Genomic DNA, 27,358 nt, shown 5'->3' with positions numbered 1-27,358 from the left:
TCTAGTGAGAGAGGAAATGTTTCAAGTAAAAGCCAAAATAATTATTTCCCTAAACTCTTTACAGTGTAGGGGATTGTGACAAGAGACAATGTCTTGGGACTTCCCTGAAGTAGAGGCAAAAGGGCATGTGGGCATGTTTTATATGACAGTCAGTCTATCACACACACACACACACACACACACACACCCATGTTTTATATGACAGTCAGTCTCTCTATCACACACACACACACACACACACACCCATGTTTTATATGACAGTCAGTCTATCACACACACACACACACACACACACCCATGTTTTATATGACAGTCAGTCTATCACACACACACACACACACACACACCCATGTTTTATATGACAGTCAGTCTCTCTATCACACACACACACACACACACACACCCATGTTTTATATGACAGTCAGTCTATCACACACACACACACACACACACACACACACACACCCATGTTTTATATGACAGTCAGTCTCTCTATCACACACACACACACACACACACACCCATGTTTTATATGACAGTCAGTCTATCACACACACACACACACACACACCCATGTTTTATATGACAATCAGTCTCTCTATCACACACACACACACACACACACACACACACACCCATGTTTTATATGACAGTCAGTCTATCACACACACACACACACACACACACACACACACACACCCATGTTTTATATGACAGTCAGTCTCTCTATCACACACACACACACACACACACACCCATGTTTTATATGACAGTCAGTCTATCACACACACACACACACACACCCATGTTTTATATGACAATCAGTCTCTCTATCACACACACACACACACACACACACACCCATGTTTTATATGACAGTCAGTCTATCACACACACACACACACACACACACACACACACCCATGTTTTATATGACAGTCAGTCTCTCTATCACACACACACACACACACCCATGTTTTATATGACAGTCAGTCTATCACACACACACACACACACACACACACACACACACCCATGTTTTATATGACAGTCAGTCTATCACACACACACACACACACACACACACACACACCCATGTTTTATATGACAGTCAGTCTATCACACACACACACACACCCATGTTTTATATGACAGTCAGTCTCTCTATCACACACACACACACACACACACACCCATGTTTTATATGACAGTCAGTCTATCACACACACACACACACACACACACACACACACACACATGTTTTATATGACAGTCAGTCTATCACACACACACACACACACCCATGTTTTATATGACAGTCAGTCTCTCTATCACACACACACACACACACACACACACACACACCCATGTTTTATATGACAGTCAGTCTCTCTATCACACACACACACACACACACACCCATGTTTTATATGACAGTCAGTCTATCACACACACACACACACACCCATGTTTTATATGACAATCAGTCTCTCTATCACACACACACACACACACACACACACACCCATGTTTTATATGACAGTCAGTCTATCACACACACACACACACACACACACACACACCCATGTTTTATATGACAGTCAGTCTCTCTATCACACACACACACACACACACACACACACACACACCCCCATGATGCCATATCAAGAGGTACAGAGCAGTGGCAAAACCGAGCAGCTCCTTCCATGCCCAGAAGAGGGCAGTGCAGAGCTTGCTGAGGGTGAGGGATGAAAACAGCAAGGGAGGATCCACCCAGGAGCAGGTGTGAGACACTCGTGGTGTTAGTAGAAATTGGTTAAGGTTGCCTCCAATAGGCTAGGCCTTATTCTTTTAAGCCCACTCAGCCATTTTCTCAGAAATGTTTCTCTTGCTTACTTAATTACATTTTGAAAACAATTTCTTTTTAATCAGAGCTCTACAATGCACATGGTGTTTGCTTCTCTGAGGAAGCCCTCCCTAACACTCCCTTCTTTTGTGAGTATTCTTTATTCCAGAAAAAAAAGTCAAGATTCGATAGCCTCAAGGCCTACCGGAACCCTCCCAAGACCTCCTGACCCTGACTTTGACCATGTAAAGGCTTTCCAACAGGAAAGAAGAACGCAAGCTTGCATCTGCCCTACTTCTTATCTGCTGCACTCCCTCCCCTTCCTGAACTATAAGTCCCCTTCCTATTTTTCCCAAGGGAGGGCAAAGTCTTGAGGGCGCTAGCCTACTGTGGCCTCTTTTGCCTGGCAAAGCAATAAAAGCTACTCTTTTCTACTTCACCCAAAATTCTGTCTCTGTGTTTCAGTTTGGGGCCAGAGAACAGAGCCCAGAATTTTGGCAACACTGGGATACCCAGAATGAAACTACTTGGGGTGGGAGGTGCTTTTGTAGAGGGCTGAAGGTGGTCTAAAGATGAAGGGAACTTCACAATTCCTATCATTTCTTTCCTATTAAAATCTTGCTTTGGCTACTTGGGCATCCTCACCTCTGACAGAGTGTCCCTAAAAGTCTTAATAATTCAGAAGGCTGTAGAAGCTAATGCTGAGACCCCGATTGCTTTTACTGAGATATAGTTGATGTAGAGTATTATGTTTCAGGTGTACAACATAGTGATTCACAATTTATTAGAGAAAACAAAGAATTCAATAAACACACTTACATCTTATTCAAGAAATAATCATTTATAATAGTAACTTATATTGACAAAGTCCTTGGATATGATGTTAGGCATTTTATATGCACTATATCATTTGATCCTCACAACTACATAGTTATACTCTTCATTCTACTTTTCAGATGAGAAAACAGGCTTCACAAATTTATCAAATTTGTTGAGAAATATTCTCCATGTATTCCTCACATTTCTGCACATCTTGCAAACAAAGGCAATGGCTTATCTTTGCAGAGTGTTTATATAGTTAACAGTCTTGTAAAATAGAACAAAGAGCAGAAATGCTTACTATGCAGTATAATGAAGATAACGCCTTTCTCTGAGGCAGAGGTCAGGTGGGTTTACTGTCTATTATAAAAGATTTTGGTTCCCTACATTTCAGGTTCTTCTCTGGTAATGCATGCCCTATGTAATCTGTATGATGCTGTTATTAAACATCTTATCCCAAGCCAGAACCACCTGTTCACATATCACTATTTTTTTTTTCATTTTCCCTGTAAGGGTGTGTGTGTGTGTGTGTGTGTGTGTGTGTGTGTGTTGTGTGTGTGTATGAAGTCCACACATAGTTATTTAGTATATGTAATGTTAAGGCAAGAGATTCACAATTACTAAAGGCAGTATTAATTTCCTTACTCTCTTTTTTACTGAGTCAGTTGCTACTGATTTTATTCCCTCATTCCATTGATTCTCCCCTTTACTACATTACACTTCCTTTATTTAAGAGAAATTTTATGTACATACTTGATAAAATCTAAATTTAACATCTTTAGTCTCCTCATAAATAAGGTAAGGACTTTGGAATACTTTAACTCTCAATACTACTTCCTGATATACATTTTTTTTTTCCTGTTACCTTTTTTTCTAGTTCTATCTGGCTTTGCTACTACAAATTGGATATTATTTTGTTATTGTTATTAGGCAGTGCTTATTTTGATTTGTCTACATGTTTACCAATTTTTCCCTGTTCATTTCTTCCAGTACCTCCTTCTTCCCTTCTAGGATAATTTTCTTTCTTTGTGAAGACAATCCTTTAGAACATTCTTCAGCATTGGTGGTAAATGCTTTGTTTTGTATTAAAATGTTTTTATTTTATGAACTTAAAAGTTAATTTATTTGGGTACACAATTCTAAGTTGACAGCTGTTTTCTCTCAGTACTTAGAAGATATTCCCCTATCACGTGCAGTTAATGCTGTTGAAAAGTCAACTGTTAATCTAATTCTTGGTAAATAATTCATCTCTGTCTTTTTTTTTTCCAAGAATCTTTTTATGTCTTTTTGTACTTTTCCACCCTCAATAAAATGCTTTTAATTGAATTATATAGAACTCATACATATGTGTATATATAGATGGTTAGATAGCATCACTAACTCAATGGACATGAATTTGAGCAAACTCTGGGATACAGTGAAGGGCAGGGAAGCCTGCCGCCCTGCAGGCCATGGGGTTGCAAAAAGTCAGACATGATTTAGCAACTGAACAACAATGACACATATATATATATATAATCCTACATATTATATATCTAAAGATTACTATGGATGGAGACAATACCAGACCTTCATGAAACATTAGAAACTAAAAGGGGATCTTTGCTTACAAAGGGAATGATCTATACTGTGCCATTCACCGGCACAACAATTCAACACTTTCGGGGGTCGGACTCAGCTCCATTGCTGCTGCTGTTGTTCAGTCATGTTCAGTCTTTGCGACCCCATAGGCAGCAGAATGCCAGTCCTCCCTGTCCCCCACCATCTCTACCACCACCACGATGCCTATGCAACAAGTATAGAATTTCTTAATACATATGCAGGAGAAACAGTCAAATACAATTTGAAAGAAGGGAGTAAGAAGCAGCTGAAGCATTATGGAAATAGGAGATAATGAAAAAAAATCTTATATCCTTTTTCAGTTCCAGTGCAAAACATGTCTTTTTTAGAAAAAGAAATACTGTTCTATTCTGCTCTTTCTGAAGTCCCCCTCCTCCAAGAAAAAAACACTAATTTGGTCTTCACCATCTAGTTTCTGAAGGCCAAAAGGTCTAAAAAGCCTTAATGACTAAGAAGCTAATGAGTCTGTACACCCTTGTGCAGCACTTTTCAGCTTGAAAGCACTTTATGAACACTGGCTAATTAATCTTTACAACATCCCACTCAGAAAGGGAGTTAAACTGAAAATCATTAAACAGTGTGAAAAAGTCACTTTAGCCCTGGAAACTCATGAAAAGTATCACTAATAAACATAAAATCTGAGCACTGGGACCGTCCATCAATGTCCTAAAGAAAGACAGTAGGTACTGAGCACTTTGACTGCAGAGAAAGGCTATTCAAGCCCCATGGTCTAGTCTGGTCCAATTACACATCATTAAAGAACACTGGGGGTCTACACTGGATGCTTGCAGTGAGAGGCCTGGGGCCATCCCCTTTATGAACCCCACTCCTGGAGGCAACACAGCTGGAGGTGCCACATCACTGTCAGCCAAATTAGGGGGTCCGACCCACACCTTGCTTTTCTGTGCAGATCCTGAGATCTGCCTTGAGGCATTAACTATAAGGCACTTTGCTGATTCAAGCCCTGCTGATCTGGAACTGGGGGTGTTCTAACAGTTGTAATTCAAAAGCTAAATAAACTCTTCAAATAGAGTAATTTGGAAAATAAAGCATCAAAATAGGAACCAGTCACAGGATTTTCACACAATGAAACACTTTCCACATCTTTCAGAAATAGAATACTTGAAATAGTGAAAAATTAGTTTGAAGCTCTGGAAACTCTGGAAGAAATTCCTGCTTCCAGAGGTATAGTTTAGTTCACTGTAATCTCTCTATGCAAATTCAGTAACTAAAATAGGTTGGGTTTTTATTTCAAGAATCAGAATAATAAACGTATCTTATCAGATCACACCAAAGTATATATACTTTTGGCTGAAGCGTGCCTTTTCCTCTCAGAGCTGTGCCCTCTGTGAAGAAAAGTCTCCAATAAATACACAGAGGCATAAAGTACAAATTTGTTTAAATGAAACACTGGCATCTGGAATAGATGATCCAATTACATACTTATTGAAACTGCCCACTTTAAGAATGAAGACCCTAAGAGAATGGGTAGAAGGAGAATTTTAGTCATAAAAGATAAGAGAGAACAAGACGGCAAATAAGGAAGGAAAAGTTCACTATTCCTCCACTTCCCCTTCTTAGCAGAGGGGGGATGTTAGAGATTCTGCCTCTGCCCTGGGTATGAAAGCTGGGCCCCCAGAAGAATTGGAGTGAGGACCCTTCCACTATTCTCAGCTCTTTCCTTGAAGCTAGTATTGGCTAAAATATTCCCAAGAGTATGGATATTCCAAGCTTTTCCTTGATAGGCTGAGTTCAATTCCTGGCAAGTTGCAGTTCAGTATCAAATACCTAATCTCTTGGACTTTTTAGAGACTCTGGCCTGCTGAGCACTTGAATTATGCAGGTACCAGTCACATTAACCGATAGCCTTATCTCTCTGTGATGAGTTGTGCATCACTTAGTTGCTTAGTCATGTCCAACTTTTTGCAACTCCTTTGACTATAGCCCACCAGGCTCCTCTGTCCATGGGGATTCTCCAGACAAGAATACTGGAGTGGGTTGCCATGCCCTCCTCCAGGGGATCTTCCCAACCGAAGGACGGAACCCAGGTCTTCTGCATTGCAGGCAGATTCTTTACCATCTGAGCCACCAGGGAAGCCCTTATCTCTATGTGACCCCATTCCCCACGCTTCAGACTTTAGAAAAATAATCCTCTTGTGACAGTTCTACATTTCCACCCTCTCATAGACATCGAAGGGAAAACCCTGAAAGATCCCATTTTGCGATCCATGTCCTTTCTAAGATAATTTGCATTGTCACAATATTTCAACAGAAAATAAAAGTACTCATTTCCACCACTCAGAGGTAACCACTATTAACATTTTGGAAACCATCATTCAAGTTTTCTTCTCTCTCTCTCTTCACATAAACTCAAATAGGCCTATTATATAATAATAAAAATCCTACATGTAATATTTTGTTTTCTGCATTTCTTTACTTTTTATAACCAGCTATAACTTATTATAACCAATTTTTATTAATGCAAAACATTCCATTGTTTAGTCTGGAAAAAGAAAATATATAGAGGAAAAAGCAGATTAGTGGTTGCCTTGCAATTAAATCTTTGCACATCTCATGATTATTTTCTTAAAACAGAGCTCTAATATTTGAATATTTACTTTAACACACATTTACATGGCATTAATACTTCCTCTGTACCAGGCAATATTCTAAATGATTTAGAATATTAACACTAGTGTTAGTATTCATTCATTGACATTTGTACACTTTTAAATAACTCCTAAGAAGAAACAAATTTTTAGCTTTTGTTAAAAAAAAATCCAACAGTATAGCAGTGTGCGGGGAGCGGATTGAAAGAGCTGACTCTGGGAGCTGCCTTGATTGATTATCAAGGGTCTGTTCGCAGACATAGCTCTCTGTCCCGCCACCTCTCTGGAATTTACTATCCAAGTTAACTCCTAACAGAACATTAGTGAGCCTTGAATGCACACAAGGTGCAGATAGATAGCTTTGCACGACTGCCCTTAAGATAAGTAGGATGCCTTTGGCGCCATGAGAGAGCTTTGGTGATTGTTATCTTAAAGATGATGTACATGGGGAAGAATTTTCTTTGGGATGCCTCTCTTCTTGGTTTAGTATATATGTAACCCTGAGAAATAAAGAATCATCGTTGAATGCAGCAATCCTCTCGACCCCATCTGTTCTGTCTCTTTATTTCTTAGCCTAAAGGAACGCGTCGTGTTGCTCGCTGAAATCTTCCGGCTGGCCCGGCAGCAGTGTATACAATAAAATAACCACAGATCCCCTTTCATTTCCTGTCTTGCCACCCTCTCCTCTCCCAAGGAGAAAACCCAGTTAGCATTTACAGTGTATTCTTCTGGATCCCTTTTTACGAACCACATGCACATATTTAGTTTTAGGAGTGGTGGTAAACACAAGAGGGATCAGACTGTAAGTTATGTTCTACACCGTCTTATTACTTGGCAATAAATCTTGGAAATCATTAATGTCAGTCCCAAAGACATCCGCTTAATTCTTTTTAATCTCTGACAAATATTCTAGGGGGTGGATGTGCCTATTAGTAGACGTTCACCTTGTTTCCAATTTTTCCCTATTACAAATAACACTGTCATGAACTTTCTTACAAATATATCTTTGTGCACCTGAACAATACTTCTGTTGGACAGATTCCTAGAATTAAAAGTTTAAGGCTGCAGTATATGTGCATTTAAAAGAAAAGTTACTAGTTATTGCCAAATCAGCCTCCAAAAAAGTGCTACCAATTTATATACCCACTAACAGTAATGCCCTACTCATGGAACACTGGGTATTATCATTCTTTTAAAATTATATCTATATGATTGATTAAATCAATACTCATTTTTGCATTAACTTCTATTTATTAGATTATTAATGATATTGAACAATTTTCATAATTTGTTGGCTATCTCTATTTTTTATTGTGGCCTATTTATCTTCCTTTTCTTTTTATTGGACATTTATCTATTTTTATTGCTTCATAAGAACTCTTTATATTCTAAGAATATTAACCATCTTTCATTTTTTAAAATCATGACTCTTTCTTGATAATTAGCAACTGTCATCTATGCGATACAGTCCAATGGGTCTACAAGATATGATTGCTTTGTCTGAGATGAATAGATAATATGGTAAGTTTGGCCAACTCCCTCTCACTGTGTGAAGAAATTTTACAGTAATATCTACCTATGTAACTCCATCAAGGTTATTTTTGTAAGTAGGTTGACCTACATATCTCAGCCTTCCCAGTATCTCTGTTCATTTTTGTAACTCAAAAGCTCCTGTAAGAAATCAGTTTGAGCTACAGTTTGATCCAGGCATTCTTGAGTCTTAGCTATTAACATCATTATGATCTTTTCACTTACCAAGGAAAGGTATAAAGGCAGGAAGCTATACTACACAGTAATTTAGTCATGGCTTCAACATTCTGATGCTAGAAAAATTCTATTGTATTGCAATCAACGTATGAATAGAAAAATTCCTTTTAGGTTACTTTCTGAAGAGAAATACATATTTTTTTTAAATATTTGAAACATATTCACATGATTTCTTCACATTAGTAGCACAATCCTTTGTCAACCACAAATTGGCACTTGCCAGTCAATTGTGAATTGGCACTTGCCAAGAGCATTTGCCAGCGGCTGAACAACAACAACAAGGGCATTTGCCATCTGCCTCTGTGGAAACTGAACCCTGAGCTGCTGCAAATGCTGACCTTCAACATCCCCTGAGGGCGATTCAGGGCGGAGGGTGAGGCGCTCTGTTCCAAACTGGTGGAAAGGATCTTTAGAAATATATTTTCAGAAGAAAAAAAAAAAAGAAATATATTTTCAGGAACTGATTTCATGATCCCAATCTTTGCATCTCTTCATATCTGGAAAAGCACTAAAATCCCTTCACGGTGACTAACAGAAAGGAGCTAACTCTGTTAGCTCCTCACGTAAATGCTCGATTGCAATGAACTCCCCCTTCACCAAAATCTTATATATTGACCTTTCCCCATTGCCTCTTTGGAGCAGTCTCTCAGAGCTGTCTAAGGTGCTGTCTCCTGGGCTGCAGTCCTCATTTTACCCCCAAGAAAACTTAACTTACGGCTCTTATGTTGTGCGTCTTTTTAGTTGACACCTTCCTTTTACTGTCTCATTTATCTAGCGCCTTTTTTTTTTTTTTTTTTTTTTAATAACTCATGGTTCTTAAAGCAGTGGACATTTCATATAAATGGAATCATGGGTACTTGGCCTTTTGTGTCTCGCTGACTGATTTCATGTAGTATTCTGTTAAAAAGCTTCATACATGTTATAAAATGCATCAGTACTTAATCCTTTTAAAAATTGTTTTAATTAATAGACTTTATTTTTAGAGCAGTTTTCAGTTCAGTTCAATTTAGTCACTCAGCTGTGTCTAACTCTGCGACCCCATGAACCGCAGCACACCAGGCCTCCCTGTCCATCACCAACTACCGGAGTCCACCCAAACCCATGTCCATTGAGTCGGTGATGCCATCCAACCATCTCATCCTCTGTCGTCCCCTTCTCCTCCTGCCCTCAATCTTTCCCAGCATCAGGGTCTTTTCCAATGAGTCAGCTCTTCGCATCAGGTGGCCAAAGGTTTGGAGTTTCAGCTTCAACATCAGTCCTTCCAATGAACACCCAGGACTGATCTCCTTTAGGATGGACTGGTTGGATCTCCTTGCAGTCCAAGGGACTCTCAAGAGTCTTCTCCAACACCACAGTTCAAAAGCGTCAATTCTTTGGTGCTCAGCTTTCTTTATAGTCCAACTCTCACATCCATACATGACTACTGGAAAAACCATAGCCTTGACTAGACGGACCTTTGTTGACAAAGTAATGTCTCTGCTTTTTAATATGCTATCTAGGTTGGTCATAACCTTCCTTCTAAGGAGTAAGCGTCTTTTAATTTCATGACTGCAATCACCATCTGTAGTGATTTTGGAGCCCCCCAAAATAAAGTCAGCCACTGTTTCCACTGTTTCCCCATCTATTTGCCATGAAGTGATGGGACCAGATGCCATGATCTTAGTTTTCTGAATGTTGAGCTTTAAGCCAACTTTTTCACTCTCCTCTTTCACTTTCATCAAGAGGTTTTTTAGTTCTTCATTTTCTGCTATAAGGGTGGTGTCATCTGCATATCTGAGGTTATTGACATTTCTCCTGGCAATCTTGATTCCAGCCTGTGCTTCCTCCAGCCCAGCATTTCTCATGATGTACTCTGCATATAAGTTAAAATAAGCATGGTGACAATATACAGCCTTTACGTACTTGTTTTCCTATTTGGAACCAGTCTGTTGTCCCATGTACAGTTCTAACTGTTATTCACAGTTATATTACAGGTTATTTTTGTATAAAGCTTGATCAGATTTTTTTGTTTGTATTCTGATTCCAGATAAATTTAGGCTTAATACAAAGTTTGAACATATTTTCTCTTCCACTCTCAATCTTATCTCAATATCTCAAGTCCACCCAAGACAATCTCCTTTTCTCTAGGCCCAAGGAAAAATGCATGGCTTGTCTATGGAGACAAGGCATTTGCTGGGAGTTTTTCATTCTGTCTTTTCTGAAGAATCTTCCTCTCTATCATCATCATTTCTGTCTCCTGTGTCCAGCTGCTCTCCTCTCCCTTCAAAGAGGAATGTATTCCCTCTCACCTGGTATTGCTGTTTCCATTTTCTCTATGTGACCTACATCTGCTCGTCTTCAATTCCTCACATTCTACCACCCAGCTTACAATCTTCAGTCTACAGGAAGCTTGTCTATAACTTTCTAATCACCCGATCACAAGATCCATCAGTTATTCTAAGTCCTTTTTGAAGCCTTTAACACTCAATCACCAGCAAGATATTAAAATCTTGGTTTCCCTGCACTATAAACTCCTATTTCTATTTCTGTGTTTCTGATTCCCCATTTAAGTTGTAATTCTGGATTTGGTGTTTGGCCTTCTAATTCTCTCTTTTTACAATCTCCCTCTAAGAATTGACTTATTCTGACAATGTAAAAATCCTACAAAATAAAGTGGGTTGGCCACACAAGGATTAACCCTTGACCAAGAGTCAGTGAAAAAAGACAATGAACTTGGTGCAGCCAGATATTGAAGAAGGCTGAGAAACTTCCTCCTGCTCACTTGCTTTTCCTGCCTCACTCTTGAACTTCGGTCTGTTGTTAATTTATTTTGCCTCTGACTTCACTCTCCGATTTTCCCACCCGTTTTTTTCTCAGCCCTCCTCTGCTGTTTTTCAGAGTTTCTGATCCCAGTTCACCAATGTGAGTTCTGAAAACCTTTGCTTCCTCTGTCTTACAGTCTAATATTAGCATTCCTGGTCCTAGGCTGAACTCAACTCTGAATTCAACCATATTAACTAAACAGGTGCCAAAGTCTCTTTCTCTTGTGTGTGTCTTAATGGTAACTTCTGGGACGATACTCAAAGTTGACACTCTGGTGCTGACCTTTCTCTGTGCTCTAGCTCTGCATCACCAGTTACCTATAAGACATTTCAACCTGAGTTTAATGCCTTAAACTCAGCATTCCAAAACCAAGCTTGTCATTTCAATCCCCCTGTCCTCCTGAAGAAAAAGTTTCCTCCTCCAAAAGGCCCTACCTGCCAAAAGAATCATTAATGACTTAATCACCCAGTTCCAAACCCTTGAAGTCCTCTTCAATTGTTGTCCATAAATAGGCATAAGCACATGACAGCAAGTCAGCAGTTTTTGAAGCCTCTATCACCATACCATTGAGCTTCTCTGGCCTAGCACTGCCATCCCTCACCATCTCTGGATTATTTAACAGTAGCCAAGAGCCCCTCACCCTTATAATGTGTCAAGAATTAATTAACCTCAGGTTTCCCATCCAGAAAAGTCACGAGTTTTAAATACACTGACTGTTCATCCCCTTGTGCACGGTTGTCATAAGTAAAAAATATAAGAAACTATATAAATGCCTACACATATTACAAACTATGTTTTTTTAAGCTACTTTTGTGTGAGCATTTTTATACCACATACAGTATTTTTTTTTTAATCTCATTAGAAGCTCTTCAGAAAGTATCTCCAATTTTTAAGACTATGGCTAAGTATTTTATAGATGCTTATGGAAGATATGCAATAATCTCTGGAAAAACAGTGAGGAAATATAAAATTGCTATTCAGAGAAATGCATGAGACCCAGAGGGGATTCTTCTACTTATCTTTTTTTTTTCATTTTCCAAAAATAATTTATCATCAAAATGTAACACCAATGACATGAATAATAAACCACACTATTTTTTAATTTCCAGCAATATTCTCCAGTGGAGAAGAAACAGAGAAGGCTATGAAAAATATGCTTAGAGCATTAATATTTAATTAATGTAATAGGACCCTAAAACGAATATTATAAATGTCAGAGCCTTGATCAGATCTGTGAGTTGTGTCTATGCAACTAAAACACAGAGTTGGTACCTAGTAAATTCAGGACATTCTTAACAGATAACACTGAACACAAAGAGAGCTTAAAGTTTGACCTAACAACAAAGAGAATTTTGTGAAGGGCTAATTGTTTATTACCAGAGTGGTATATCAACCCAAAGAGGCAAGGGGGAAGCTTTCTGTGTGGTTCATCGGTAGTTCAGCTAAGGTCTCTCATTCTGTGTCTTACAACAGTCTAGCTGACAAGCTAGGATGCCATCTTCAAAACCAAAATGTCTCACTTCCCCCATCCCATCCACACTCCCCACCCAAGTTCAGTATGTTAGCAACAGGGTTTCACTGCTTCCTGTAGGTGCTGTTTCTTGTTATAATTCAACAATTTATCTTCAGGGCTAAATTTCATACAAGTAAGCCAAAGAACAAAAATACAGACACAAAGAAACAGAAAGAAGGAATTAATAAAAATAAAAACTGAAAACAATCAACAAAACTGATAAAATTTTCCCAGAAAAAATTCTTGAAAGGAAAATCAATAAAACATATAAATCACAAGCTAGTTTAGGTTCCTAAAGAGGAGAAACAGAGGCCAGGCCAATTCTCCCCCTGTGATTGTCAACACAGATACCCTAGAAGCCCCAAGATATGTGTACGGGACAGAGTGGAAAATGGAATAGGAGGAGATCACATTGGAAAGGGGTAACTCAGGTCTGGGCTTCAGCATCGCAAGTGGCACTGATAACCCCCACATCGGTGATGACCCTTCCATCTTCATCACCAAGATCATTCCCGGTGGGGCTGCAGCCCAGGACGGCCTGTCTCAGGGTCAACGATAGCATCTTGTCTGTCAATGAAGTGGACGTGCGGGAGGTGACCCACTCAGCGGTGGTGGAGGCCCTCGAAGAGGCAGGCTCTATTGTCTGCCTCTACGTCATGCGCTGGAAGCCCCCAGCTAAGAAGCTTATGGAGATCAAGCTCATCAAGGGGCCTAAAGGTCTTGGCTTCAGCATCGCCAGAGGTGTTGGGAACCAACATATCCCCGGAGATAACAGCATCTATGTGACCAAGATTATCGAAGGGGGTGCTGCCTACAAGAACAGGAGGTTACAGGTCGGAGACAAGATCCTAGCGGTGAGTGGGGACCCCCATCACTCTTCTGGCCCACACCTGGGTCCTGCCTGCTGGCCTGGTGCCTGCCCAGGCTTCCTGATGGGCTCACCCTCGGCACGTCTGTCTTGAGATTGCTTCTGGTTCCGTGTGAGCTCTGCTTCCCTTGGCCCCAGGTCAACAGCGTGGGGCTGGAGGACGTCATGCATGAGGATGCCGTGGCAGCCCTGAAGAACACGTACGACGTGGTCTTCCTAAAGGTGGCCACGCCCAGCAATGCCTGCCTGAGTGCCAGCTACGCTCCCCCAGACATCACGACCTGTGAGAGCCCTCCAAACCCTGGAGCTCCCCATGCCCCCCCCACCAGTCACCCTATGACATCCCCATTGACCCTGCCTCTTCAGATCCTTCCCCTGAACTGGCCACAGCCTCTGTCCCTTCCTTAGGTTGGAGAATAGATGGAAGATTGGTCACCATGAAAGAACTAGAAAAGATTGTCAATAGTCCCTCCCCCAGAAGGCATTAGATGGTTTTATGGCTAATTTTATCAAATCCTCAAGGAACAGGTAATTCTTATGCTTTTTCTGAGCATAGGGAAAGATAAAATGTTTCACATGTCATTTTATAAGGGCATTTGAAATAGTCACAAGGATAATGTAAGAAAGTAGGGAGTTCCCTGGTGATCTAGTTGTTAGAATTCCGGGCTTTCATGGCTGTGGCCTGGATTCAGTCCCTGGCCAGGGAACTAAGATCCTGCAACCCCATGGTTCTGCCAAAAAAAAGAGGAAGGTATAGGTTAATTTTGCTTCTGAACAAAGATGTAAAACTTTCTAATAACATAGTTGCAAAACAAACACAGTGGTATATTAAGGGAGTAACATTGTCACAAAGTTGGGTTTATTTCAGGGAATTAAAGGTGTTTCCATATTATGAAACCTGTAAGTATGAGTCATTGTATTTAAAAAGTTAAGGGAGGGACAGACTTCTTTGGCAGTCCAGCGGGTTACGACTCAGGTTGCTTCCACTGCAGGGGGAACCAGTTCGATCCCTGATCACTGGTCATTGGGGAGTTAAGATCCCACCTGCCATGTGGCATGCCAAAAAAAAGGTAGAAAGAACAGTACGTTCATTTTAGACAGATGTGGGAAAAGCATTTGATTAAATTCAACATCCTATTCTGAGAGAAAACTTAGTATACTAGGAACAGAGGAGTTTTCCTTAACATGATCGAAAAGTGTTACCAGAAATCTACAGTGAACACATTGTAATGATAAAATCCTATCTGTGTGTCCATTAAGTTAGGAACTAGGCAAGGAAACCTCTTCCTGCTACTGTTAGTCCACATTGCTTCAGAGCAGGGTTTCTCAGTGTTGGGACTGTTGGCATTTTTGTCCTTGACAATTCTTTGTTGTGGGGGGTGTTGTTCTGTGCACTGTAGTATGTTTAACAGCGGCCCTGGCCTCTATCAGATGACAATGGTACCCTTCCCCTCCAGTCAGAACAACCAAAAATGTCTTTAGACTTTGCCAATGTCTCCTGGGGGCAAGGGGGTTGCAAAATTACCCTGCTTGCCAATCACTGCTGTAAAGATCTCAGGCAGTGTAGCAAGAGAAAAAAGAATAAATGTTACGTTTCAAAAAAAAAAAAAAATCACTAGCTAGTTTAAACAAGTGGAAAACCCACAAGTATATTAAAACAAAAATGATAAAGAAAATAACAGCTGAAGGAGAGAAATAAAAGAATTATAATAGACTCTGCATATAACCCTAAGCTTATATATTTGAAAACGTTATGGAAAGTTGTGAATTTTAAGGAAAATATACATTAATAAAATTGAATCAAGAAGAATGAGAAAAATGGAGTAAAACAATTACCAAGGAAATAAATAATGGAGAGAGTTGTAATGTAGTCGCCCTTAGAAAATGTACCAGGGTTGATGGTTTTATAGGCAAATTCTTTCAAATTTTCAAAAACAAAGCAATTCCTATGCTATTTGAACTATTCTAGAATCCAGAGGAATGTAGAAAATTCTCAAATATTTTTTGAAGATACAATAGTTCTGACAGAATATTCTAATAAAAATAGCACAAAACATTAAACTTAGAAAATAAGTCCCTTAGGAAAACAGATAGGAAATATCCTATATGAAATATTAGAAGATTAAATATATACTCATATAGTAAATACATGTATTCACTGTACTACACCATTTTGCTTAAGGAACTACAACATCCATGGACTTATCATTCATGGGGCCCTTGGAACCAATCCCCCACACATACTGAAGGATGACTGTATACATATTTGTATATCAAGAAACCAAATTTACCCAAATATTAAAAAATAATGGACATGACCAAGAATCTCTAGTCACTGAACTTATGGTTCAATACTGCAAAATCAATTAACATAAACTGTATTAACTTGTAAAGAAAAAAATAGGATAACTTTAATATTCTAAGAAGTCACTTGATAAGAACCATTTGCTATGAATTTTTTAATAAGCTACAAAGGATATTAAAGAAGATATTTAAAGGCAGAAACATGCCATATTTCTAAATGAAAAAGCTCAATATTAAAAACAAATCAATTTTCCCTCCAAATTAATCTATAAATTTTATTCTAGTGAAAATTGCAATGATATGTTTGGAATTTGAAAAGCTAAGTAATTTTAAAATTGAAATGGAATGAAACATGTACAATAACCAACATTAAAAGAAGTAAGATAAATAAAAAGTAAGTAAGCATATGATGATCAAAATAGAGTAGTATTAGGGACATAATGGGGCTTCTCTGGTAGCTCAGCTGGTAAAGAATCTAGCTGCAATCCAGGAGGTCCAGGTTCGATTCCTGGGACAGGAAGATCCCCTGGAGAAGGGATAGGCTACCCACTCCAGTATCCTTGGCTGGAGAATCCCCATGGACAAAGGAGCCTGGCAGGCTACAGTCAGCCCATGGGGTTGCAAAGAGTCAGACGTGACGGAGCACAACACAGGGACATAATGATCACATAACATAGTGGAACAGAAGTCCAGCACAGTACATACAGCACGTTGGTGTGTGACAAAGGTGGCATTTCAGATCGAAGAGAAAAGGATGGATTTAGTCAACAAATCATGTTGAGACAAATAGTTCACTATTTGGGGAAAAAAAAAAAAAACCTAAATATTAGAAAAACTTTAAAAACAATTCCAGAGAGATTAAAGATAGGATAAAAAATAAAAATACAGGATGTTTAATATAGTTTATAGGATAAACTATAAAAATCATAGGAGAAATGTTGCAAATATTTACATAGTCTTTAATTGTGAAAGTCCTTTCCAGCCGTAACACAAAATGTGGAAATTCTATAAGAGACTTTGGATACATTTGCAAGTGAAAACATTTATATCTCAAGATATAAAATAATACTAAAAGACAAAATGAGAAAAATGATTTGCAATGTTTATGATAATTGTGACTATCCTAAAATAGGAAAAGAATTCTCTTAAATCAATCTGAAAAAAAAAACATAAAAATGATCAAAAGATTAAACAAGAAATTCACACAAAAAAGAAGCAACTGAAAAATACATGAAAAAACCTTCAGTACATTAATTAGAACAGAACTAATTACCAAAGAAATATAAATTAAATTAAAAACTTATCACATTTCTCCTATTTATTGACAAATATTAAAATTTAAACTAATATCCAGAACTAATAATAATGTGGGAGACAAATATCTCTTGAGGGAGATGAATTGGTGTAGCATTTCTGAAGAACAGGTCTGTGAAATATGTCAAATGCCTTTAAAAAGAACAGGCCTAACTAATAAATGTGATCTTTCTCCCCATTCTCTCTTTCAAAAAAAAAAAAGAACAGGCCTTTTTGTCCTTAAAATTCTACTCTTAGAAATTTATCTCAAGAAAATAACCTGACAGGATCATTCAAAAGTGCTCATGTCTTAACAGGGGCAAGTTCACAATTTGTAAGTCCTGAATATTATACATTTGGGATCTCCTTAAAAAAATACAAAATTATGAAGACAAAATTAGTTATAAAATGAACATTTACTTAGATAAGGTAAGAAACCACAATATATTACACATTTTTATAAGTTGACAAATACCACATTACAACAACTGAAAAAAAGCATGACACTTATATTAATTTCCCCACATTTTTTACTGTGTTTTTTGACTGCCTTTCTATGTGATAATTTTTTAATACTGTTTTGTATAGACACACAGAAAAATAATTTAGTCTAGCATGATCACTCAAAACTTGTTTTTGTGAGGCTGTCACAGCTAACACCATGGCAGGCAGCCTAGATTAGGAGTAGGCCTGGTTTCCCGGGGTAACATAATAATCAGGCCTCCTGGAGCCAGCCAATCAACATATGCCTAGCCAGAGAAAAGGGAACCTATCAGGGGAAAGCTGAAAGCCCCACGTTGGGCCAACAAAAATTACCTTGCAACTGTGTAACCAATCCGCTTGCGCCAACTACCCACTGTGTAACCAATCCGATTGCGCCAACTACCTGCTGCTTATTTTGACCTAATAAATACCGGAGAGAACTGGGGCTCAGGGCCTTTCGTCCTCACACACCTGGTGAGGGCGGGAGGCCCTGGCTCGAGTCAGTAATAAATTCCCCTATTGCGAGTTACATTGTTTCGAAGAGTCTTTTTTCCCTACCGGGTACTCAGACTATGGACAAAACAGTTATATATTATCGAGGGTTCTGATGCATAACACATACAACTTCACCCAGGGACAATTTCCTATTTTTACTACTAGTACAGGCTTGTGTCCTACAGATGCAGGAATTCTGATAAATTATATTTCCAATAATCCCCACCTAACAGTAATAAATGAATCAAGGCAAATTGGAAGTGGTCAAACAGGAGATGACAAGAGTGAATATCGACATTCTAGAAATCAGTGAACTAAGATGGAATGGAATGGGTGAATTTAACTCAGATGACCATTATATCTACTACTATGGGCAGGAATCCCTTAGAAGAAATGGAGTAGCCATCATAGTCAACAAAAGAGTCCGAAATGCAGTACTTGGATGCAATCTCAAAAACGACAGAATGATCTCTGTTCGTTTCCAAGGCAAACCATTCAATATCACGGTAATCCAAGTCTATGCCCTAACCAGTAATGATGAAGAAGCTGAAGTTGAACAGTTCTATGAAGACCTACAAGACCTTTCAGAACTAACACCCAAAAAAGATGTCCTTTTCTTTATAGGGGACTGGAATGAAAGGTAGGAAGTCAAGAAACACCTGGAGTAACAGGCAAATTTGGCCTTGGAGTACAGAATGAAGCAAGGCAGTCTAATAGAGTTCTGCCAAGAGAACACACTGGTCATAGCAAACACCCTCTTCCAACAACACAAGAGAAGACTCTACATATGGACATCACCAGATGGTCGACACCAATATCAGACTGATTATATTCTTTGCAGCCAAAGATGGAGAAGCTCTACACAGTCAGCAAAAACAAGACTGGGAACTGACTGGCTCTGATGAAGAACTCCTTATTGCCAAATTCAGACTGAAATTGAAGACAGTGGAGAAAACCACTAGACCATTCAAGTATGACCTAAATCAAATCCCTTATGACTATACAGTGGAAGTGAGAAATAGATTTAAGGGACTAGATCTGATAGACAGAATGCCTGATGAACTATGGATGAAGGTTCGTGGCATTGTACAGGAGACAGGGATCAAGACCATCCCCATGGAAAAGAAACGCAAAAAAGTAAAATGGCTGTCTGAGGAGGCCCTAAAAATAGCTGTGAAAATAAGGGAAGCAAAAAGCAAAGGAGAAAGGAAAGCTATACCCATTTGAATCCAGAGTTCCAAAGAATAGCAAGGAGAGATAAGAAAGCCTTCCTCAGCGATCAGTGCAAAAAAAAAAAAAAAAAAAAAAAAACAGAGGAAAACAACAGAATGGGAAAGACTAAAGATCTCTTCAAGAAAATAAGAGTTACCAAGGGAACATTTCATGTAAAGATGGGCTCAATAAAGGAGAGAAATGGTATGGACCTAACAGAAGCAGAAGATATTAAGAAGAGGTGGCAAGAATACACAGAAGAACTGTAAAAAAAAGATCTTCACGACCCAGATAATCATGATGGTGTGATCACGCACCTAGAGCCAGACACCCTGGAATGTGAAGTAAAGTGGGCCTTTGAAAGCATCACTATGAACAAAGCTAGTGGAGGTGATGGAATTCCAGTTCCTGGAATTTCAAATCCTGAAAGATGATGCTGTGAAAGTGCTGCACTCAATATGCCAGCAAATTTGGAAAACTCAGCAGTGGCCACAGGACTGGAAAAGGTCAGTTTTCATTCTAATCCCTAAGAAAGGCAATGCCAAAGAATGCTCTAACTACCATACAATTGCACTCATCTCATACCCTAGTAAAGTAATGCTTAAAATTCTCCAAACCAGGCTTCAGCAATACGTGAACCATGAACTTCCAGATGTTCAAGCTGGTTTTAGAAAAGGCAGAGGAACCAGAGATCAAATTGCCAACATCTGCTGGATCATTGAAAAAGCAAGAGAGTTCCAGAAAAACATCTACTTCTGCTTTATTGACTATGCCCAAGACTTTGTGTGGATCACAGTAAACTGTGGAAAATTCTGAAAGAGATGGGCATACCAGACCACCTGACCTGCCTCTTAAGAAACCTGTATGCAGGCCAGGAAGCAACAGTTAGAACTGGACATGGAACAACAGACTGGTTCCAAACAGGAAAAGGAGGACGTCAAGGCTGTATATTGTCACCCTGCTTATTTAACTTATATGCAGAGTACATCATGAGAAACACTGGGCTGGAGGAAGCACAAGCTGGAATTAAGATTGCTGGGAGAAATATCAATAACCTCAGATATGCAGATGACACCACCCATTTGGCAGAAAGTGAAGAAGAACTAAAGAACCCCTTGATGAAAGTGAAAGAGGAGAGTAAAAAAGTTGGCTTAAAGCTCAACATTCAGAAAACTAAGATCATGTCATCTGGTCCCGTCACTTCATGGCATATAGATGGAGAAGCAGTGGAAACAGTGTCAGACTTTATTTTTTTGGGCTCCAAAATCACTGCAGATGGTGATTGCAGCCATGAAATTAAAAGATGCTTACTCCTTGGAAGGAAAGTTATGACCAACCTAGACAGCATATTAAAAAGCAGAGACACCACTTTGTCAACAAAGATCCATCTATTCAATGCTATGGTTTTTCCAGTGGTCATGTATGGATGTGAGAGTTGGAATCTAAAGATGGCTGAGCGCCGAAGAATTGATGCTTTTGAACTGTGGTGTTGGAGAAGACTCTTGAGAGTCCCTTGGGCTGCAAGGAGATACATCCAGTCCATCCTAAAGGAGATCAGTCCTGCGTGTTCATTGGAAGGACTGATATTGAAGCTGAAACTCCAGTCCTTACCTGATGCGAAGAGCTGACTCATTGGGAAAGACCCTGATGATGGGAAAGAATGAGGGCAGGAGGAGAAGGGGATGACAGAAGATGAGATGGTTGGATGGCATCACCAACTCAATGGACATGGGTTTGGGTGGACTCCAGGAGTTGGTGATGGACAGAAAGGCCTGGCGTGCTGCGGTTCATGGGGTCGCAAAGAGTCGGACACGACTGAGTGACTGAACTGAACTGAACTGAACAGTAATAAAGAAAAGAAAGCATGGTGTGTTTATCACTGTATGTGCTGCATTATTGAGTATGCTTCCGACAAAAGAGAACTTCTGCTTTGACTGAGCATCTATAAAAAACAAATTTTACACATCTAATGAATGGAAGAATTTTCCACAGACCAGCTTCTGGCTTCACACATAGCAAATCTTGTTTCTCCTTCACTGTGTATACTTCCAGGGCCACATACTACAGAAAATACTCATATCACAATGTGACCTCTGACCTTGACTATCGACATCAAGGCGTTGAGTAAACTTGGGAGAGTAGGTGGAAAGAGTGTTCAAGGAAGCTATTCCAACAAGGTAAACCAAGCAACAATTTTACATGAAAGGGATTGAAAACCACATACATATATGTTACTAAACTCAACCTAAATATTCCCAACTTGACTTCCTCCCTAACTGGTCCCAAAAATGTCTGTGGGCCCTCCAACAACACTTGACAAAGAGGGAAGCGTGAGGGACAGGAAGTCAGAATGGAAAAATCAAGTTGTCTCTGGTGAGTCTGTTAAAATATATATTTATTTGTCCACAAAATAAAAAGTACAGGTGTAGGTGCTGGATCAGAGCTCAAATGAGTTCATAAAATGCTACCCCGACTCACCTCTTATCTCAGCTCCCCTTCATGTGGGTTTTATTTTCAAACACACTTAGTCATTCTAGATGCCATTCAATGTAAAATTGCAACAATGTAGGAAGAACTTCTTTGCCCTGACTATTTTCATAAGTCAGCTGGGCTTTGGACCTTGCCCTCACTGGCCCAGGTTGGGTTACATTATCATTGATGAACCAATCCTTGAAGCCAAAGAAAAGCAATCCTCTGATAGGCCAGAATTGAACTGAGCTTGGGATGGGAACAACGACTGAAAATGGAGGATAGGGTAGCTCTCCAGAGGAAAGTCAAGGCCCAGCTACCAAGATGCTAAGCACCCAAAATAATAGTAAGTGTACACAGGTATGTTATAAAATCACTGGGGAAAATTATCACTAACTTCCTGTCAGACAGTATTTTCACTGATACTTCACCAATTTGATAGTTCATAAATGTGAAATCTATTCGTGAAAATATTCTTGAGTTCTTAAGACCATTAAGTTCACATTTCTGAACCTCCAGTCTAATACCTAGTACATAGTACATAGTGGTTGCTCAAGGAATATATTTTTAACAGATAAGAGAATGATTTAATAATGGGGCTTCCCAGGTGGCACAGTGGTAAAGAATCTGCCTGCCATTGCAGAAGATGCAAGAGACATGGGTTCAACCCCTGGGTTGGGAAGATCCTGTGGAGCTGGAAATGGCAACCCACTCCAGTATTCTCTGCCTTAATATATAACCTGCCACTTCTGGTACTAGAATCAAATCAGCAAGTATTTCTTAAATAACCAGTCTCCAGCATTGATTTGTTCTGTGGAAATATTAAGAGGATGAAACTGTGCCTCTTAACTGCTGAGATCATAGATGAGAACAACAGCTTCCCCTCCAGGCTACCAGTCTGTGGGCTGTCATGCTGTCAAAGGCGAAACTGCTCTATGGGTGGCTGGTAATAAAAGCGCCAAGGCACATGGTTAAACAGAGGAGTTCTGTTATAGAAAAACACATTTCCCATATTCTAATAAGTGCTTTGCTGAAAATATATCAGATCATTGGTAAAACAGAACAATAAAATAACTACTTCAGTATCTCAATCTTTGCATTAGTTTTCTCTATCTCTAAATGAGCAATACCAATAGTAACTGCTTTCCTAAAGTAAAGGAATATCTCAAAGAGCTAGAGTTATGCTATGATTTAAAAGGCTACAGTTGTTCACAATACATTATTACAGTAGATTTTATTTAAATGAGTGTTAGTACTCTCACCATAGGATCCAGCAATCATACTCCTTACCCAAACGAACCCAAACACACAAAACTTGCACCCAGATGTTTAAAGTGACTTTATTCACAATAGCCAAAACTTAGAAGCAACCAAGATGTCCTTCAGTCTGTGAATGGGTGAATAAACTGTGGTGCATCCAGATAATGGGATGTTATTCTGACCAAAAAAAAAATGAGCTATCAAGTCACGAGATGCCATGGAGGAACCTTATATATATATTACTAAGTGAAAGACGTCAAGCTGAAAAGGCTACGCTTTATATGATTCTAACTATATGGTAGTCTGGAAAAGGCAAAACTGTAGAGACAATAAAAAGATCAGGGGCTTGGAGGGAAGGAGGGATGAATAGACAGAGCACAGAGCATTTTTAGGGCAGTAAAACTTTCTGCATGATACTGGGAGGGTGGATCCATGCCATTATAACCTTTGTCAAAATCCATAGACTATTCCACACTCAACTATGGACTCTGGGTGATAATGACCTGTCAATGTAGGTTCACAGAGCAAATGTACCTCTCTGGTACAGGATGTTGAGATGGGGGATAAGGCACATGTAGGGACAGGGGGTACGTGGGAACTCCTTGTACTTTCCACTGAATTTTGCTGTGAATCTCAAACTGCTCTAAAAATTGAAGTTGATCAATTTTTAAAGGAACATAAGATAGAGAAAATGCCATTTAATAAATCTCATCTAATAAATACTTACAAAGCTACATGACAATCACTTGACAGACGTGAAGATTTTATTTCTGTGAGTTTAAGAATAAATCATAGAAAATTGTAATATAGATTCAGCATCTCCAGTTACTGTGTAAGAACTAATTCTGATTGAAACTGAAGAATTCACTTTATTCAAAATAATAGAATAGTCTATAAATCTTGAAGTTATGTTTTCAGTTTTTATGTTTCTCAAAATAAAGGCATTTGAGAACTTTGAAAACCTACGCTGTGTTCCTTTAGGTCAATGTGGAGGGATTAGTAAGGGGGGGAAAGCTTATAGAAAAATGGAATCTTTTTCCTTTATGAGACTTGCTAGGGTTTTCAGAGAAATCTGAGTGTTGGAGGTGAGGAAAGTGAAGGCCAAGGTGACCCAACCACTCTCTGTAGGTGTCACCAGCCTGAGCCTGGACTCTGCTCCCCTCCCGTCCACTGCCCGGAGCAGTGAGTGCCTGACCACAGGGTCTCCGCTCCAAACCCTGTGTTCTTCCTTGCCCTCCAAGAGGAGGAGGCATTCTCTGGGGTTTGGAGAGCATATCTAGAGAGTCATCCTTTTTAGTTTCTAATTGGAGGAAGATTGCTTTACAACGTTGTGCTGGTTTCTGCCACACAGCAACTCCAATCAGCCGTGATGATACATGTATCCCTTCCCTCTAGAGCCTCCCCGTCCTGCCTGTGACCCACCCCGCTGGGTCACTGCAGAGCTCCGGGCTGGGCTCCCTGTGTTATACAACAACTTCCCACCAGCCATCTATTATCTCACACGTGATGGTGTACCTGTGTCAGTGCTGCTTTTTCCACTCGTCCCACCCTCTCCCTCCCCCACTGGGTCCACAAGTTCATTCTCCACATCTGCGAAAGAGCCCATTCTTTAGTTCCCTGAAAGTCTTGGTCTGCTGCCTAAAATGTTTAGAAACACTGATGAGATGTCAGTGAGATCAAAACTAAATGAATATTTAGCAATGCATTAACTTTGAGAAATGAAGACTACCATACTTAAATAAATAACCTTATCTTAAAACCATATTTTAAAGACTCCATCAGTTTGACGTACTTTCTATGTGTGCTTTTCAAATAGTCTGCAAATATATTTTCATATTCATGGATACCTATGAAAATATAAAATTTCACTCTATATGTTTTAATATGTGCTTAAATTTATAGTAATATGTAAAAATTACATAAATGTTATAAATCTCAAAAAAAAAAAAAAAAAACACATAAAGACTGTATTAGTATTGAAAAGCCCGGTGGGATGAAACTGTAACGTCATCCATACAAGGACAAGACTTGTTTCAGCTCGTGACTTCTATGAGGCAGCTTCTGTGGTTTTCTTTCTCTTTCTTTTTACATTTGTACACTTGATATTTGGTGGGGGGGGATTCTTTTACATTTAATCTCAATTACATACTTCAGGAGGCTGTGTGTGGGTGAATGTGGGGGTGTGGGGAGGGAGAGTTAATTTTGTAGTTGGATAAACTCCATTTAGAATTTTATAAATCTCCCTTTCTCCCCAGTCTCACATTAAACCCTCAGCACAGAAATCATGGTGCACAGTGTTGCTTTTCTTCCAGCTTCCTTCTAAGCAGGGATCTAAAGACAGCAATAAAATTCCTAAATAAGTAACTGCTATTTGAACAATAATCCCACTTTTGTACAAGTTATTTACTCAATAAACCAAAGTTCTGGGGTAAATATGATTATAATAAACAAATTGCACTCCCTGAGAAGAAATGGGGGTGAATCATCATTTACAAGTTTGATAGAATAAGAGTGGGCTCTTCACTTTGTCAGCATATGTATGTGATTTGGCAGTTAATACTTTAGATTTCTCATTGCTCAATTTCAAGCTCATTCTTTGAGGTTTAAATTGATCAATTAATTATGTTCAATTCAACAGCCATTTTATAACATCATTTTATATTTCTGTTGCTTGTCATAAAATGACTAGTGTTTCTGAAGCTAATTTTTCTAATAAATCAAAGAAGATGTGTTAGACGCAAACGGACTCCTTAAACAAGTTCCTCAATGCATGCAGTAGACAGCCCATATATGCTTTTAGAGTGAAAGGCTTGCATCCAAGCAAGCATGCACTAACAGTTGCACAATGCCAGCCTTGCAGGTAGGTAATCAAGAGCCATATCCAATGTCTGGGTAAGGTGTCGATGAACTGAGACCAGATCAGGAAAGACAAAAAATACAACCTCGGCCTGAGTTGCAGTATTGATCCTGGGGAAGCCCAGGCCAAAGGCCGAAGTGGCAACCAGTGTTGAAAGTAGAATGCTGAATAACCACCAAGCTCTGGGGCCTGAACCTTACTCTACATGGAAATGCGGGGCAGAGCAGAGTAGAATGGGTAGGAACCTCATGCCACAAGTATCCAAAGGGAAGCTACTATTGATATATAAGCATCAACTAATACGAGACCTAGAGTCACTTTGGGAACCCTGAACAAAACCCAAATGGTGGTTTCTCTCCTTACAGTAACCTGGATCCTAAAGAGGATCCATGAACCAACTGGGACCTTTAAGGATCCATAGAGGACTGGATACTTAATTGGCCTCTGAACCTTAACTGGAAAAGCTCTAGAACTTGCACATCAAGGAGAGTCCTGGCCTCGGGCTTCTTAGCCAGCCCTACCTCTCCTTGGGACTCACAGTTAGTCACAGGCTAATCCAATGATTCCTGTGCTTTTCACTATGGAGGACATCTTTTGCAGTTTTTCCTCTTATGGGTCCATCTTCTAAAACCACCTTTCTCTAAATTTAATATTATTTGTTTCTCATCATTTAATTCACTATAGACATATATAAGTGCCAATCAGGACTTCTGATAATATTGATAAAATTCCTACCAAAAGACATTTTAAAATCTTGTTTTATTTAATCTGTGTAGACTTGTCCTGGTTAAACATATTGTCTTTGTTAGTCTCTTTTTTCTTTTTTGCTGCTCTGGGTCTTAGTTTGAGCATGCAAGACCTTGTTCCCTGACCAGGGATCAAAGCCAGGCCTCTTGTGTTGGGAGCACAGAGACGTAACCACTGGACCACCAGGGAAGTCCCTCTGTTAATCCTTCTGAATTGCTCAAATTATTCATGGTTCCCACATCTTACCACGCACTAATCAGCACCCCAGTACAAAGAATGCTTCCAAGAATAGAGAGTATGACTACAGATTTTGTTTTCTGAGGATGATGGATGCATATATGCTCAGTCGTATCTGACTCTTTGTGACCCCATGGACTGTAGCCCGCCAGGTTCC

General features: G+C 39.3%; 1 protein-coding gene and 1 pseudogene across 1 annotated transcript in view; one reads left to right on the top strand and one right to left on the bottom strand.

Moving 5' to 3' along the window:
* Positions 1–27,358, bottom strand: part of PDE11A (phosphodiesterase 11A) — a 407,012-nt gene that overhangs the window by 265,242 nt on the left and 114,412 nt on the right. The window lies entirely within an intron of this gene.
* LOC133051276 (disks large homolog 4-like) lies at positions 1,657–14,252 on the top strand (annotated as a pseudogene).

Source organism: Dama dama, chromosome 33 (assembly GCF_033118175.1).
Source record: "Dama dama isolate Ldn47 chromosome 33, ASM3311817v1, whole genome shotgun sequence".
Taxonomy (NCBI): Eukaryota; Metazoa; Chordata; class Mammalia; order Artiodactyla; family Cervidae; genus Dama; species Dama dama.
Note: the sequence above shows the minus strand (reverse complement) of the source record. Positions and strands in the feature narration are given on the sequence as shown.